At 38.6% G+C, this 5,565-nt stretch overlaps 1 non-coding gene across 1 annotated transcript; it reads left to right on the top strand.

Moving 5' to 3' along the window:
• The first annotated feature begins 4,958 nt into the window (after positions 1–4,958).
• LOC122752379 lies at positions 4,959–5,094 on the top strand. Its single transcript, XR_006356129.1, has one exon. It is a non-coding gene; the product is annotated as a small nucleolar RNA SNORA44 (small nucleolar RNA).
• Positions 5,095–5,565: the final 471 nt, after the last annotated feature.

The raw sequence follows: 5,565 nt of genomic DNA, 5'->3' as shown, positions 1-5,565 counted from the left end.
AAGAACAGCTGTCATACAAATTGCACTTTAACGTTTAAAAAGTAATTAATATACTTCATCTCATTGAAGCCTCACAGCAACCCTTAAAGGGAAAGAGAACAAATATCGCAGTATCCATTTTACAGATAAAACTCAGAAAAATGGAATGATATGCCTAAAGGCATTAAGCTAATATGGGACCAAGCCAATATTCAAACCAAATCTTCTGACTGTAACATTATTATACTCTTTCTAATTTTTCAGAAACCAGGACTTGAATCTAGCTCTTCTGACCCAAAATTACCTGAGCTTATGACCATCTTTTCTAACTCATATCTGAAACATAATCTCCTCTATAAGATACTTATTTGGTCATCCTGCCTTTGCTTAAAGACTTCCAACAAGGAAGACCCACTATGTCTTTTATTTTTGGTGGGGCCATGAGGGTTAAATGACTTGCCCAGGGTCACACAGCTAGTAAGTGTCAAGTGTCTGAGGCCAGATTTGAACTCAGGTCCTCTTGAATCCAGGGCTGGTGCTTTATCCCCCAGATCCACTATCTCTTGATGTGTCCCATTCCAATAGTTTTCAATGTTAGGAGGTTTTTCCTTACCCTAAGTCTACCTCTATGCAGTTTCCACCCATTGCTTCTAGAGTAGTCAAGTCCTCTGGGGCCAAATAGAACAGATCTGATCTTTCCTCTATATAACAACCCTACAGACACTTAGAGGTAACATCCATGTCCCCTGTGAGCTTTCTCTTTCCAGGCCGAGCATCTCTAGTTCCTTCAACCAAGGCTTGTATGGCATGGACTTGAGACCATTCTGTTTAATCTCTTATCTTCCATCTTATCAATGTCCTACCCAAACTGGGTGCTTAGAATTGAACACAATACTCCAAAGGTGGCCCAATGAGGGCAGAGTGCAGAGGGACTGTCCCCTTCTTGTTCCTAGAAGGTCTTCCTCTCTTGATGCAGTTCAATATCACATTAACATTTTTGACCACAGCATTACACTATTGACTCATATGGAACTTTCAATCAATTACAAGCCCTAGATCTTCTTTCAGACTCCTGCCTAACCATGCCTCTGTCATCTTGCGCTTCTCAACTTGCATTTTTAAACACATAAATATATGTATGTATGTATATATATATGTGTGTATGTATTTGTACATCTCTGTGTGTATGTGTGTGTATTTATGTGTAGTAATGGTGTGGACCCCACATATGTAGTGTGGAGTGGTTGTTATGTAACTCAAAGAGAGGTAAAATAGACATCTCTAGCCTCTTTTATCCTCACCCTTCTGCAAAAAAGATTTTCATTCCAATAGGAAGTTGGGGCCAGAGGCCACCACTCTTCTCTCCTCAGAAAGAAGGAAAACCAGGCTAGAAGTATACCTATCTGCTCCCTTAAATATTGTTTGTCTAGGGGATGTGATCTGGTTCCGTCTAACTTCTGACTGCTTTGTCATTTTGAGAGGAATGGGACCCCAAGTTCTTTATGCAAGGCTTGACTCCTTTCCCATGTAATACCAGTTCCACAATGAACACGCATAGTGACTAGCAAAAAAAAAAAACAACAACTATTTAACCAAACCATAGAAAAAACAGAAATCAGAAAAGGTATACATAGGAAGACTATATACCAGACAATTCAGAGTGAAGGAGCTCTTCCATTGGGAATGGGATAACTCTGCTCAATCAAGAGAAAATGTCTTTGATCTTACCCCAAAAAAAATTCACTCAATCTCTAGTATAGCTAGCTGGGAATAGGGATGTGGTGGAGAGTGTCAGTTCCTCTCATATCTTCCCAATGTCCTTTCCTTCAACAACACAAGTGGAGTGTTCCATATTCTCTCTAACAGCTGGAAACCAGGAGCACCCAAAGCATTTCAACAATTGAAGACGACTTGAAACTTGACCAGTCCCAAAGAGAATTGGTACTTAAGAGTCCCAAATGGGGACTGGCTAAGATTGGAGCTCCATCACCTCTCACCAACTTCACCCTGACTCTCACACAAGGCAATGCATTCCCTTTCACCAATAAGGAGAGTATCCCATACCAATAGGCCTTGGGACAGGGGATATATATGCCCCCACACATATATTTGTATTTATATTCACAGATATTTAATTTATATGTGTATAACATACATATGTGCATAAATGTATACTAACTCAATGGACTATCCATTGAACTTAATGTCATCATCTTATTATTGGAGAATATGTATTGTCTATCTACTTGGTTTTTTCCTGAGGAGATTAGGTTGGTCGTTTTTGTATGTTTGTTTGTTTGTTTTTTAACAACTGGGGATCTCATTGAGAAATCCCTATAATGTTTTTTGACTTGCTGTAATCAGTGCAATGTCTTCTGCAAACAAGGGCACCTGGAGGATGTCACCACCTAAAGTGAATCTTTCTTTCATTTTTATTCCAAGCAGGACCTCCTCCAAGACTATGGCAATGACTGCTGGTGAGCATATCTCCCTATATTCTGATCACTTAACAAGATTGTCTTGGTGGTTGCATTTATGCAGGAATATGATCTGATCTTAATATCCACATAGAAGAGAACTTGTGGAAAAGGGGGCTTGAAGCAGCGACGTGCTAGAATCGGCTCAGATGAGTTCACTAGATTCAAATTTTCAGTATGTGTATTTACATGGTGGAAATCAGCCAATGCTATAAATCATGGCTTGATTTAATGTTTTGTAGATATTTAGACTTAAATATTAATGATGCAGATTCAACTTAAAATGTGTCTTGAATATATATGTATATATATATGTATAAGTGTGTACATGTATACACATGCATACATATATACATTATGTACGTGTGTATGTGTATGTGTATGGATTGTTCTCAAAGAAGCAGTTGATAACCATTTATCTGCATACCCCTGGCTTGAAGGCTGCTTTTCACCCTATCAAGTCAAATGCATTTTTACAATTAACAGACAATAGACATAGAAAGATCTTCTTAAATTGGGGCAGGGCTGGGGGGAGTGGGGAAGTGATTTAGGGTGACAAATAGCTAGAAAAATATATTCAGAAACTCTTCTGTTACACTTCTACAACCTTTCTTCACCACACTGGGGTTGGCAAGGAGTAGGTCTTAGTGATCATAAGACTATCTCAGTTCACATTCTTGTGAAGTTACCCAATGGGTCCAAAAGAACCAGGGGGGCCCAGGGATTGATGTGTATCATCAAGTTTCCCTACCAGCACGCCCCTGAAAGAGCCATTTGTTAGGGTAACAAGAGCAGTTTCTGGTTCACATCCAAGATGGAAAATAGAGTAGAGCAGACCAAAGCTATCTCAAGGTGTCACTGGAGTAGGCCTGCTAACACCCTCTGCATCTGTAACTTCTTACAGATGTCATTCCCCACCCTAACATCTTAATGGTGAAAAGCTGGAAGCAGAAAGCACCAAGGATAGAGCAGGATTTTCAAAGTGTTGCAAAGGGAGACTCGTTCTGATCTAAGAATGATTTAAAATCAGAAAGACTTGGATGAAATGAGTCAGCCCTGAAGATACCCTGCATAACTAAAAGGCAAAAAACTGTCCTCCACCCCTAGGGAACAAAAGGGTAAAGATGGAAAATGACAATCAGATTTTTTAAAAGTGTCACAGAGTAGAAAGAGTACTGGGCTTGGAATCAGAAAACCTGGGAAGCCCAGGGGTAGGGGCAAGAAGAGAGAGCAGTTCATGCATCTGAGGCAGCCAGGGAGAAGACATGGAGTTGCCTATGGCACTGACTTCTAAAGTAGGTGAGAAAGCATAGGGAGGAGCCAGGATGGCAAGGACTTGAAGTACTCTCCTAAATCCTCATAAATATATGTCTAGACCTGAGAGATTAGGTATCACAAACTCAACTTGAACTCGGCTCTTCCTGCCTGTGAAGACAGCTCTGTCTCCACTGTGGTACACTGCCCTTCAGTAAGGAAAGATATAAGATAAAGAGGGAACATACAGGAAAGACGTCCTAATTCCAGATCTGTCTGATGCATGATGTCACCATTCTGTACCTCAGTTTTACCACTAGTTAAAAGGTGGCTAAAAAAGAGGCTCTATCCCTATGTGGCTCACAGCATATAGGTGGCATAGGGGACAGAGTGCTGGGCCTGGAGTTCACATCTGACCTAAGATGCTTACTAGTTGTGTGACTCTGGGCAAGTCATTTCATTTTTACCCATTTCAATTTCCTCTTCTGTAAAATGGCCTTGATCTGAGGCTGTGAGATGGTCAGTAGATAGAACCCTGAGCCTGGAGTCAGGAAGACCTGAGTTCAAATTTAGCCTCAGACACTTACTAGTTGTGTGACCCTGGACAAGTCACTTAACCTCTGTTTCTCTTAATCCACAGGAGAAGTAAATGGCAAACCACTCCAGTATCTTTGGGGGAAAAAATCCCAGTTGGACACGACTAACTGAATGACTGAATGACTAAACAACAACAAAACGGGGTTAGTAATAGCACCCTACCTCTCAGGATTCTTGTGGAGAGTAAATGATATAATATTTGTAAAGCACTTAGCACAGGGCCTGGAGTTCAAATTCAGCCTTAGCACTTCCTAGCTGTGTGAGCCTAGGCAAGGCACTTAACCACTGATTGCCTCAGTTTCCTCATCTGTAAAATATGGATAATAATAACACCTACTACAGTGTTCTTGTAAGGATATTATCTGTAATAAGATAATATTTGTAAAGTACTTTGCACAATACCTAGCACATAGTAAGTACTATACATAAATACTTTGTTCCTAAACATACATGTGCATACACACACACAATACAGCTTAGTTAGGGATTGATAATTTGCATTTATTTTTTAAAATTTTTCATTCATTTTATGCAAATACAAAATAAGAAAAAATGAACACTTCCTTATAAACAGCAGAACATAGAAGATTCAATATAAGCCATAAATTTCCATTTCACTGTTTGCTTTTTTAAAAAAAAAACTATATAATACAGCATGTCTCATCAAGGACTGTGACTTGAAGTAGTCACAGGGTCTCCAATTACAAGCAAGAGAATGTTGGAATGAATGACTGTGACAACTCAGGTCACCAAGTATCTGTAGCTGCCACTCAACTTTCCTATGTTCACAGAAAGAAAGAAAGAAAGAAACTGATAAATAAATGAATGAATGAATGAATGAATAAACAGATAAATAGATAAATAAATGAGTAAATTAATAAATAAATAAAAGTGAATGAATAAATAAATGGATGGATAAATGAATGAGTGAATAAATAGATAAATAAATGAATAGATAAATAGATGAATTAATTAATAAAGGAAGGATGGAAGGAATGAATGAATAGATGGATGGATGGATAGATAGATAAATAAATAAGAAAATAAACAATAAATGAATGAATAAATAAATAGACAGATAGAGAAATAAATAGATAGAGAATACTACACCTTATTTTCAAAACTACCCAACTCTTCTGTGCTTCCAAGTTTTCTTTTGTTCTCTGCTATACATGTTTTTTTTCTCCCTCTCTCCCCACTGCACTCCTGAGAAGGCTACAATTAAACACAAGATAATTTGCATTTAAACACCACTTTA

Source organism: Dromiciops gliroides, chromosome 3 (assembly GCF_019393635.1).
Source record: "Dromiciops gliroides isolate mDroGli1 chromosome 3, mDroGli1.pri, whole genome shotgun sequence".
NCBI lineage: Eukaryota > Metazoa > Chordata > Mammalia > Microbiotheria > Microbiotheriidae > Dromiciops > Dromiciops gliroides.
Note: the sequence above shows the minus strand (reverse complement) of the source record. Positions and strands in the feature narration are given on the sequence as shown.